At 37.8% G+C, this 12,500-nt stretch overlaps 1 protein-coding gene and 1 long non-coding RNA gene across 2 annotated transcripts in view; one reads left to right on the forward strand and one right to left on the reverse strand.

The window, feature by feature from the left end:
* Positions 1 to 12,500, forward strand: part of LOC135210112 (vascular endothelial growth factor receptor kdr-like) — a 306,237-nt gene that overhangs the window by 7,570 nt on the left and 286,167 nt on the right. The window lies entirely within an intron of this gene.
* Positions 3,453 to 12,500, reverse strand: part of LOC135210117 (uncharacterized) — a 15,504-nt gene continuing 6,456 nt past the window's right edge. The window contains exons 2-5 of the long non-coding RNA XR_010313460.1: positions 5,116 to 5,214; positions 4,705 to 4,844; positions 3,735 to 3,794; positions 3,453 to 3,555 (exon numbers count right to left, since the gene is read on the reverse strand). This is a non-coding gene — a long non-coding RNA (uncharacterized LOC135210117). The remainder of the gene's footprint in view (positions 3,556 to 3,734; positions 3,795 to 4,704; positions 4,845 to 5,115; positions 5,215 to 12,500) is intronic.

Here is a 12,500-nt window from a genome sequence, read left to right on the forward strand (position 1 = left end):
CAGTGTTGACTGTGCATTCGTATTTCCGCTGTCCTCTAGAGTGACGTCTTGGACGAGAAGGTAACTGGTATAATACATGTGCGACTGAACACGACGGTGTTCAGGCAGTGGTCTCAAACGTTCTCTGGAAGAATAATATATGCATATATGTATATATCATATATGCATATATATATATATTATATATATATATATATATATATATATATATTATATATCTATATATATATATATATATATATATATATATAATATATATATATATATATATATATATATATATGTTGTGTAAGAGAGAGGTAGCTCGGCATGCGCCAGTTAAATGAGACTAGAGATGACTATGGAAGTTCAGGTGGAAATGTATAAAGGGATTGTTGAGACAACTTCCCCTCTTGGAAGTGAGTTGTGAATTGTGAATACTGAGTATGGATGGAGAAGTGATTGAAGCTTTTTAGATGCACTGTACCCCACTAGACGTGGCATTAGAACTCAAGGGTGAGAAATGTGGAGTTTGTTTGAAGGGGGCGAACATTTTATGTAGAGGTTTTCTGCGCAATTCTTTTGTTCACCGTTGAACAGTTTAAAGTGTGAACGCTGATGTGACCTTGAAATTGTCTTGTCTTATCTTCGGGGGCCAATCCATGTTCGGGGAATCCGTTCAATGTTAGAAGATTTAAAGAAAGAAGATATGATATACTGTGGATACATTATACATACATACGTACAGTTTATATATATATATATATATATATATATATATATATATATATATATATATATTATATATATAATATATATATATATATATATATATATATATACATATACATATATATATATATATATATATATATATATATATATATATATATGTAGGTGTGTGTGTAACACCCGGACTCATCGTTGGTGAGATAGACTGAGATTAGGAGACTATATTCTTCGGTGTGAAGCCTCTCTCGCACTCGATACTCACGTTATCTTTGTTGAGCCGAGTCCAGGTGAAAGTGGGTTCCGACTGGAATTTGTTATCCGGGATTTGACAGAAAAGTTCATGCTGTAGCCCACCACTGGAAAAGTATTCTTGGTGATGCCCAACTTTGGCGGCTTCAGAGTTCCTTGCACTGAAACATTGAGATCGAATGAAGCTTACAGACTATTGAAAGCGCCAGATGAGCTTTCTGCAGATCTCTATATCCAAATTTTCAGTGTGGGATTGTTACATTCACAGTTTGCATGAATTCATTTATCTGGACAGTTTATGGACTTGCAAATCATTAGAAGCTCCACCTTCCGTCACAGGATTTGAAGCGTCATCGAGGATGCACTCAATGGAAAGCCGGGAATTTAGCTTTTCATCTTTCCCTCTTCCCCGAGAATCTTTTCTTATACAACACAAGAAAACTTTGATTTTTTGGGGTCAAAGTTTTAGGAATTTTTTCGAGTGTTCCGAGTTATGTCAGTTAAGGTCTTGTTTAGAAAGCTAGTTACCATTTATTTTCCCAAAAGATCGCAAAGTAGCTTTTTTTTCAGTTTTTGTTAAATTAACACATAGATTAAAATAAGTAAGGACACTAAAAGGTATGCCACTCATAAGCTTAGCTTGTATTTTCACAACACTGGTCTTCTAAGTATAAATATTATATAGTACAATGGAAGAATTAATCACCGTTTTTAAAATTTTATATAGAGAACTCATTAGGTTATAACTTCATGACTTCAGATTTATTATGACACACACACACACACACACACAAGCGCAAAAGCACAGGCTAGAGAGAGAGTGAAGGCCTTACCTTCCACTTCAAAAGTCTTACTGAAGTTATGAACAGAGCACCGATACTCTCCTGAGCTGTCCTCTGTCAGGTTTCGGAGCTCATAGCCCGCCCTCGGATTCTCCAAAGGACCCACGGATCTCCTTCCTATGGACGAAAACGCTGAGGTTATTGGCTGCTTTTGGAAGGTTTAGTTGAAGGTTCGAAGCTTCAAGACTGAAAATTTAGTGTCAAAAGCTAAACTATTTGAAATGAATGGTGAGAACTTGAATGTGGAAGAGCCCAGATTTAATTACCCAATTTAAAGAAACACCTTGACAATGGAGGACAAAAGCCTAGTCACAGGTTAAAATGTAAACGTTTTAATTAAAATTTGAAGTTTTGACATTTAACATAAGACTAAGATTTGAATGGTAAAGGCTTCATAGTTAAAGGCTAAAGTGTTAGTGTCTGCAAGATAAAGAGTAAATGGATGAGATGTTAAGTGTTCAAAGTTAAGGCTAGTAAATTTCAAGCTAAATGTTGACAGTTAATTAAAGTCACCATCAGTTATAAAAGTAAATGGTCCAGCTTTAAAAGTTATTACTTAAGGATGAAATATAATGGCTAAAAGGCGAAAGTTCAAGATTCAATGAAAGGCAATGGATAAAATTGCACAAGTTAGTACGTTATGTGGTAGATAAAATGTGATTGTCATAAGTTAAATATATTCATCAGTTAAAGGCTGTATAATGTATTTGATTTATGAGTTATGCCCCGCTTATTAAAGATTAAATGTGATATGTCATGGATACTGATTTAATATTAAGGGTCTTGTTTCATAAGTTAAGGAGTGGATGGCGTACCTGGTTAGATATTGTAGGTTGTATGACAGAGGTTGTAATTCGTAACTTAAATGTTACTGAGTGTCAGCACCACTGTTGTTCAAATGTTATAATTTATAAATTTCAGGTTGAGAGTTTTAGTTCCTAAAATAAAGTTACGTTCTGTTTGAAAATTGAATTACCGTAGTTTTCTGCAAGTTAAAAGGGAGATATCTTGTAACTAAAAATTTAAAACATAGAAACTTTTGGATATGGGTTACAAGTTAAAATCCGTAGTTCACATTCAAGTGGTTGTATATGGATATATATTAAATCTAATTTATATACAAGAAGCGGATATAGCCTCTTGGCTGAAAATGGCTGTCAGGTTAGATCTTACTAATTATGTGATTAACCAAAAGTTACAGATAAAACTCATCGAAAAACGTTGGCTGTCTGTTACAAGGTAAAGATTATTTAATGCCTTACCTCGTCACCATGTTCAATAACAACTGTAAGATTGGGCTGGGTGGGTCTACAGTCTAGTACCACTTGGCCGCCGATATTCCCTTTGATTCTGGAGCCTTGACACCGATCTGAATCCATTTCGGCAAAGCGCTCCTCATCAGCTGTAGAGAAAAGCAACTCAACTTGGATGAGAATTGTTATTGATGCTGAGGATTTAAATTCTCAAATAATAACACATCACTGAGATTGAGATTTTGTACTTATCAATGTCGAATAACATTTTATGAAAATGAACTCTTGGTATATGGTAGACACTCGTAAATTAAACAAGTTAGATATATATGGCATTGGAATTTTACTTCCAAACAATCGACTTTGATAAATTTGTGTTAAGGGAAGCGCTTTCACTTACAAAAAAGGTAGACATAGGTGCTGGCTGATGCCCCGGGGTCACTCAGGCTAGTGTTCTCGTAATGGCAGTGGTAATGACCCTGGCTGTTTTGGTTATTTAGCTGAAACATAATAGAAGTAATGTCATTTAGCAGTTCCCTGAAAATAGATCCATAGTCACTCTTTGAACTGTACAAAATTTAGTATCATCATATCAAAAACTTGCTGCCGTCAACGAGAGATAAGCTTCTTGCCCTCAATGCTGTATATCAAACATATGTGTCTTGGATTCTTCTCATACCGTCAGTTGGGATTTATAGGAGCCATCTGTCTTCGACGTCTGGGTCTGGTTTCCCATGTCCTGGAATAAGGAGATAGGATGAGGAATGCGCTCAGAAACTTACTTTGGTAATAAAAGAATTAGATCACGTTTGAGTCAGTTCTACAGAAAAAAATCCATTTTCATAAGCACTTTATGAGCACACATATATGTACTTCATATCAACGGTTTGAATACTGGTATGCCCATTGGGAAAAAGTTTTTCAGTTGCCGATTGAGGGGGAGGTGGGACAGCTATGTCAGGGAGGGTATAGATAGCGCCTTAGGTATATAGAAGAAAGAAGACTGCCATTTTAATTAGTTACCTTATCTAGGCTGGGTGTGCTGGAAACAAGAAGATAGGCGATGGAAAAACAGATGTGAATGGGGAAAAAGGAAGCAGGAGGAGAATTCCGAAGGTGTGCAGCGAAAGAAAAGCAGCAGGCACTAAACCTGACAATCCAAATATTGTGGCACAAAAAATAAATGCGGCAACTGAAGGAATAAAAGGTTTCGTGACGTTAACCAACTTTCCTGCAAAGTTCGGTGAAACTGAGACATTGAGTGAATAAATAAATAAATAAATAAAAACTTGGTAAAATACAAAAGTGATTCACAAGTCAACATTGTGGACAGTAGAACAACGCCAGTGATGTTAAGAAGGTTAGTTATTAGAGTCACGATTCGTGTTCCATCCACGTTAGTTGATAGTGGTTGGTGGTGGCAGGAACATGGCAAACTTCAGCTGTCTGCGATGCCTTGCATCTCTTTAGGTCACTAGCTTCCTCTTCCTCCCAAGCCTTCTTAAACCCATGACCTCTGGGTCATAGGTCATGGAAAGAAAAGCTGCTGGTTCAAGTTTCCCAGTAACTTGGCCTATATACAGCCCTTTATTCAGTGCAAACGCCAGCCATGTGCGTTCTTTGAAGGAGAGAGAGAGAGAGAGACTCACATAATGGCAATCCTGGTACTTGTATGTCCAGACGAGAGGTTCGTCTCCCTCGCAAGTCAGTGTTGCAGGTCCTCCATTTACAAGAAGTTGTTCCCCATTTAAGATCCTTGGGGGGCTGACATCCTGCTGACTGCGTACCGCTGAAATGAAAAGGAGTTTTTAAAGAGTTGGTGAAGTCACTTCTCGATGCTGTGAAACTGAACTGTTGTAAGTAAAGGTTGTTACTCTGCCACAGTGTAAAGTGAAAGTTATACAAGGCGCACTCTAGCGGCATCAATTAAGAAAAATGCTACCAAGAGGTATCTAGATGAACTGCATACTACAAAGGTCCTTTATGGGTTGCACCGATCAGTGTTGATCTGATCCCTTTTCATGAAATAACAGGTGAGGAATGAAGCATCTCAGTCTTACCTGTAAAACTTGACCAGAAAAGCAGAATGTAGACTTTTATTTCACGCATTCTGAAGGTAGAATCCTTTTACCACCCATGTAAACGTTTTAATGGCAAACCTGTAAAGGAAAGCAAGAAATAATTAGATGTGTAATTTAGTCCTTTGAACATTTTGAAATTGTCCTCAAGTTGAAAACGAGTATAGCTAGTGCTACACGTTACTTGGGTGTTCATTTCGATTGTATCACAAGGTTTGAATATCAAGATAGTTTTTATTTTTTGCATCTGTTCAAAATTATTTCTTTTTATCTACTCAGCATCTCTCATCAAGGATTGTAAAGAAATGGTCTGCAACTTGAGAGAGTTTAGAATAGACCAACTGTTCTTTTCTACAGTTAGTCTACACTTTTTTTTACATATGTATCTATTTATCCAATTACATATGTATCCCCCTCTGTATATAAATGTGTGATGATGAAAATGTCCCCTCCTGTCTTCTTTGAAAAACTATAAAAACAACACATGTATTAGCAGGTTTCATGAGACTTCTTTGTAGTTGTCCCCTCGAGTAGGTGAAGGAGTAGGTTCCTTCACGTGGTGAGGGGGTAAGGGTTCCTGCCTTCACTTGTGTGAAGGCCGGATCCTGACGGAACGCCTGCAAACTTTTGGCAATAACTGGTGTGGACATTTAACTGCTAAGTTGAGTCTGAGAAGGGATCGTGGTTTAGGAAGGGTTTGCATTTGAAGCTGATAGTGGGAGTTGTGGTGGTTGAGTCACCACCTGATATGGTTTGAACCTGAGAGTTAGTAATGGGACTTTCCCATTGCTATCTTGAGGGCGGAACCATCTCCAGGGATTGACCCATCGGTTTTTTGGGGATGGGACTCCTGGCTTTTGTCCGGAAGCCCACTAATACATTTGGGGTGGAGAGTTGATTCCCATTAGTGGGATCAGAACTCCCAGTAGGCGGATTGGCTTATACCTGGGCCACCGCAAATGTATTGGTGCTATCCTGAAAGGGTAGGATATGGGGTGGACCATTGGGAGTCAACTCTCGCTAGTGTCATTGGTGGAGAATGTGAATACCTAAGTGACACACAATACTTTCTTGATATAACCAAGTAGTAATACTTGTATGGATGGGCATGAGTATATTTATGGATGTATGTACACACACATATGTGTGTATACAAGAGCATATGTGTGCGAGTGTTGATGAATGAGTTTGTTTGTTTGTTTGTTTGTTTTTTTATGTAAACCAAATATGGATTCGGACTCTGTACTTAAGTCCCCCGGGAAACTGGACTCACTGGCACCGTTGACGACTTCTAGCTCAAACAAAGACCACTTTTTAAACCCCCCAAATGTCAATAATAGTAGAGTTAAGCATTTGAAAGTTATACATATGGAAAATATTCCACTTCAATGTAACTATGAGGATATCTCGACCTCTTTGAATATCTTTGGTAGTATAGCTGAGATTCGAATGAACTTTCATGACACAGAAGGAAAATGGGAAGCTTGGATAACATTTGATAAACATGAAGATGCTTTTAAAGCAACCTGCAGTTTTGATAATTTGAAAGTATGCAACTAGTTAAAGGAGCCTTGACTGATAAAGCCCAAAGAAACCTAGACATTTATAAACCTGTGGAATGGAATCCAATCAACTCCAATAGTTGTATCAGTGGCAAAATAAGAGTCCCCCAACCTCCTAAATGGCTGGTAGTAAAAGTCAAGGAGGAGAATTTCAACTATTACAAGTTTAGTAGGTACCTTCAGCAAAAAGTAGGTGGCATAATGAGTGGTGATATTACAAGATTTGGTAAGAGCTCTGTGCTAATTCACGCAAAATCTAAAACTCAGTCACAGATGCCAATAATGATGAAAGTTGAAAACAATGATATGATAGAGAAAATTAGTCCTCACCTAAATTTTAGCTATGGAAGAGGTGTTGTTTTTGATAGAGACTTGTACGAGTTTACCGAAGAAGAAATTTTAGAGATGTGTCCACCAACTGTTTGGAAAGTGAAAGAGTGTGAGTTAGACCTTTTCATCCAAAAGCATTACAGGGTTTTAATTGCTATAAATTTCGACATCCATCAAAAGCTTGTAAAAATAATATGTGTGACAATTGCTCTGCCCTAGAACATGGCATGCTCAGATACACCTAAATGTATTAATTGTCAGCTAGACCACAAATCAGTTGATAAAATATGTGAAGAATTTAAACTTGAAACTGCAGCAGGTAATAAAGCATATACAGAACACATCAGTATTGGACATGCAAAACGACTCTTGGGAAGAGCCAAGAGTTACTCTAAAGCTCTTATTACCACAAGAGCCCCACTTCAGTCTGTTACTCCTTCCTCATCCTCAATGAAGGATGCCTCTGCCCCTGTGGTCCAACATTCCACCACTAGGGCTCCACTCCAATCTGCTGATCCTTCCTCATCCTCATTGAAGGATGCTTCGAGGCTTAGTGCTCAGCCTAGTAAGATTAGAGCACAAACGACCAAGACAGATATTGAAAACATTACATGTAATAAACAGGATATCTCTCATAGACCTCCCTCTACTCCTCCTTTTGTATTATCTCAGGCAGAATCTCTGCCTGATTAAATGGAATTAAAGGAAAAAAAAACAAATGAAGAGAGTAAGAACACCCTCATCCTCTCCTCCATTAACTCCAACAAAGGATAAAAACAAATTCAACGAGCAAGCTGGCGAAGGAAAACACTCGTTATCCAAAGCTTACAAGCAAAGCTTCCCATCCACTAAGCATTCTAAAATGACCTTGAACAGAGGACTACCCACCAAAACATAGACACCTTCTCTTCAATTTTACAATGGAATTGTCAGGGACTTCGTGCAAAATATAAGGAACTTGAAGTCTTATTCCATGAATGCTCCCCTATTGCTGTATGTTTACAAGAAAGAATGCTGGATGTCCACACACCTTGCCCAAGAGATTATATATCATATAGCACACAATATAATTTGGAAGTGGGAAGACATGGAGGTTGCCTTATATATGTTCGCAGGGATCTTCCTCATTTTTCAATCCCACTAAATACACCTTTACAGGATGTTGCAGTCCAAATTCACTTAAGACGAAAATACACAATCTGTTCCCTTTATCTTCCACCGAACAATCCCATCACTCGAAAAGAGCTAATTGGTTTACTTCATCAGCTTCCGCGACCATTTCTTCTCATGGGAGACTTAAATGGCAGACATCCTTTATGGGGAGATGTGACATCAAATCAAAAAGGTAATATTATAGCTTCCATAATAGAAAATGAAGATTTAGGACTTTTAAATACTGGAGAACCCACTCATTATCATATCCAGACAGGTACAGTCTCATGCTTAAACCTTACAATATCTAGTTCCAATTGCACGATGGATTTCAGATGGAAGATGAATGATGACTGGCAAAGCAGTGACCATGCTCCCATAATAATAAATTCCAATGATGACCCACCAGTTCAAAAATCCCCACGGTGGAATATTGAAAAAGCAGATTGGAATAAATTGAAAGAGTTAAGAGAAATAGAAAGTGATGCAAATGACTTCCCAACAGCAGATGATGCAATAGATTTATTAAATGGGACATTCCATACAGCAGGTATACATTCTATATCACAAACTACAGGTCTTTTTGGGTGACGCCCAGTCCCGCAGTGGTCTGAAGAGCTCACACTGTTACACCGAGTCACAAGAACATCACTTACGCGTTATCATAGACACCGAACCATAGCAAATATGATAATATATAAAACAGAATAGAGCCCGTTTTCGAAAGGCAATGAAAACTGCCAGAAGGCAGACATGGGCATCATTTGTATCCTCCATTAACCGCTGAACACCTATCTACAGTATATGGAAGAAAATAAAAAAGATTGCCGGGAAATTTACTCCCAATCCTCCCCCGGTACTTAAAGTTAATAACGACCTCATTGCCAATGCAAAAGACGTAAGCGATAAACTTGCTGATCATTTTGCTCAAGTCTCAAAAAATTCTGATAGTTCCCTTGGATATCAATATAGAAGAAGAGAAGAACAACTGCCATTAGACTTTTCCACAGATAGGGTTGAGCCATATAATATATCCTTTACAGAAAGGGAATTTGATGCTGCCCTAGCCAGCAGCACTAACACTGCCCTTGGTCCGGATGAAATTCCCTATGAAATGCTTAGGCATATTTCAAAAAATACAAAACTCTCTATAATAAGTATAATTTAATAGATTATGGCATGAAAGTAGCTACCTAACCATATGGGAATTGGCTTTCGTTTTACCTTTTGTTGATCCAGGCAAAGACCCTTTTTCAGTGGCTAGCTATCGACCAAAGCACTAACTTGCTGTTTATGCAAGTTAATGGAAAAAATGGTGAATACAAGATTTGTCTGGTATTTGGAACGTAATGATATTTTTTCACCCTCACAATGTGGTTTTAGAAAAATACACTCGGCAGTAAATGTCCTACTGCAGCGGGAAACCTCCATATGTGAAGCATTTGCCTACAAGCAACACCATATAACTATTTTTTTTATATTGAGAAAGCTTATGATACTGCGTGGAGGCATGGCATTCTTAAGACAATTCATAGTTCTGGTCTACGAGGAAAATTACCCATATTCATTAAAGCACTCTTGAAATGTAGACATTTTCAAGTTAAAGTGGGCAGCACATTGTCAGATAGAAGATGCCAAGAAGAGGGTGTCCCACAAGGGAGTGTGCTTAGTGTCACACTTTTTGCGTTAGCAATAAATGGTGTCGCCTCTGTTATACCCAAGGATGTATTGAGTACCCTATTTGTAGACGATCTTTCAATATCTGTTGCTGCATCACGAATGTCTGTTGCAGAAAGAAAATTACAGTTGACAATAAATAAGATAGTAAACTGGCCAGAACAGCAAGGATTTAAAATATCAGCTAGTAAGACGACTGTTATGCATTTTTGCCACATTCGGGGAGTACACCCCGACCCAGACCTTTATCTGTATGACCACAGAATACCCTGTGTCGAAGAGGTACGCTTCTTAGGCCTCATATTCGACAGAAAACTCAATTGGCTTCCCCATCTGAAACATATTAAATCCAAATGCCTTGAAGCTTTAAGTATTTTGAATGTATTATCTAATACTAACTGGGGTGCAGACAGGCAGACAATGATAAAACTGCACAAATCACTTATTATTTCAAAGTTACTTTATGGATGTGAAATATATTCTTCTGCATCATCTAATCATCTTGCTATCTTAGATTCAGTACATCATGCCGGTATACGCTTGGCAACGGGTGCCCTCTGATCTTCTCCCATCTTAAGTATATTAATTGATGCGGGAGAAATCCCACTAGAGTTATATCGCCAGTCATCAATTATCAGGTATTGGTTTAGGGTTCAGAGAATCCCCAACTCTAAAGCCTTCGAAGCAGCAAATAGAAACTCTTTCAACAACTTTTATGAAAATCATCCAAGGTTTCCTAAGCCTTTTAGTTTTAGAGTAAAAAGTAAAAATGAGAGAAGTCAGATACAGAAATCAGAGCATTATTTTTAGAACATACTGCAGAGCACTCAGGCTCTTCATTTGTTTTTACCGATGGCTCCAAAACTGATGATGGGGTCGGATACGGAGTTTTTAGTGATGATTTTAGCCGAAGAGGAGCACTGCCCATCATAGCAACGAACTTGACAGCGGAACTGTATGGAATTTTAAGAGCATTGGAACATATGCAACCCTCCAGAATTCCACTAATATCACCATCTTTTGTGATTCCAAAAGTGTATTACAGGGACTTGAAATTTTTATACTGATCATCCAATTACATTGAAAATGTCACAGTGGGTATAATTACATCAACGTAGAGGGATTTCTATATCGTTTTGCTGGGTCCCAGTGCACGTAAATGTATATGGAAATGAAAAAGCAGACCAACTTGCTAAATCAGCAGCAACCAATATGATACCAAGACCAATTGGTGTACCATATAGAGACTTTTTACCTCATGTATCAAAGTTCATTGCAAGATTATGGGAACAGCAATGGAACGAAGTAGGACCAAATAAAATGAAAGAGTTTGCCACACATGCATACCCTTGGAAATATAAATCTATGCCCAGGTAATGGGAAGTAGCGATATGCCGCCTCCGTATAGGACATTCAAGATTGACTCATGGGTATCTCATGAGTGGTGAATTCCAACCTTACTGTGACGACGGCCTTATCCCGATGACTATAAAGTATTTGCTAGTTGAATGTCCTAGTCATCGGGAACTGAGAGAGTAGCACTTTAAAGACAAAAGAGATAGAGATGGTAATTACAGTTTGGCAAAGATATTGGGTGAAGAAGCGCAGGATGATTATGTGTGTGTTATTGAGTTTTAAAAAGAAGTTGGTGTTTTTAAAGAAGTTTAGGTATTTCACTTTGTGTATATGTGTAGCTTTTAGTTTTGGTTTTTTAATATGCATGTGCGGAAACGTGAGTAAATTTATTTATTGCCTGTTTGTGTTCTAGTATGAATGCCTCTGCCTCTGTGCAGTTTTTTATTTATTTTAATTTAATTTTAATATAATGTTTGTTATACTGCATGACCTATTTGGTCCCAGTTTGTGGCCTTTGGCTTAGACCTTATATTTTATTCAGTCCTTCGGACCATCCCTATGAGAGCTGAAAGTCAGCTCAATGACCTGGTTAAACTATTTTTATAATAATAATAATAATAATAATAATAATAATAATAATAATAATAATAATAATAATAATAATAATAAAAATAATAATTTAGCTTTTGTGCTGTTTAGTGTTTAAGTAGTGGCTTTGCGCTAGCTGAAGTGCAATAACCAATGTGGAATTTTAAGAGTTTTTATGATGTGTGTGTGTATTTTCCCTGAATTGGTTGCCCAAATGGATTCATTCTGCGTCAGTGATCCTGGTAGTTACGACGCCAGATAATTATTAATTCTTCATTCATTCATTCTTTGTAGTTGTGTGGGGGGCGGCTGATATTGGGGCAGAGTTCTGCACAACTGGTTCAGCCAATAAAGGATGGATATAGCAGTGACCACTCTTGTTGGGCTTTCATCTGGTGCCTCCCCTGTTGGTGCAGACTGCCCCAAAAATTCTTAGATGATGTGAAAGTTGAGAGGAAACGTGACCGAGAGTAATGTCATGATGTGCGTCAGGTAAATGAAGACTATTAAAGATTAGTTTGGAGTCGGGACTGCCAAAGAAAAAAGGCTGTGGGAATAACAGAAGCAATAAGTAATAATAATTTGTCTCAATCTCCCTCATTGCTATGGAGTGACTGAAGCGAACAGCTAGCTGTTCGCTTCAGATATACGTAGATGAGGTGACACAGCATCCATCAATTAGTGTTCGTTTTTCTTATTTTT

This window comes from Macrobrachium nipponense, chromosome 39 (genome assembly GCF_015104395.2).
Source record: "Macrobrachium nipponense isolate FS-2020 chromosome 39, ASM1510439v2, whole genome shotgun sequence".
Taxonomy (NCBI): Eukaryota; Metazoa; Arthropoda; class Malacostraca; order Decapoda; family Palaemonidae; genus Macrobrachium; species Macrobrachium nipponense.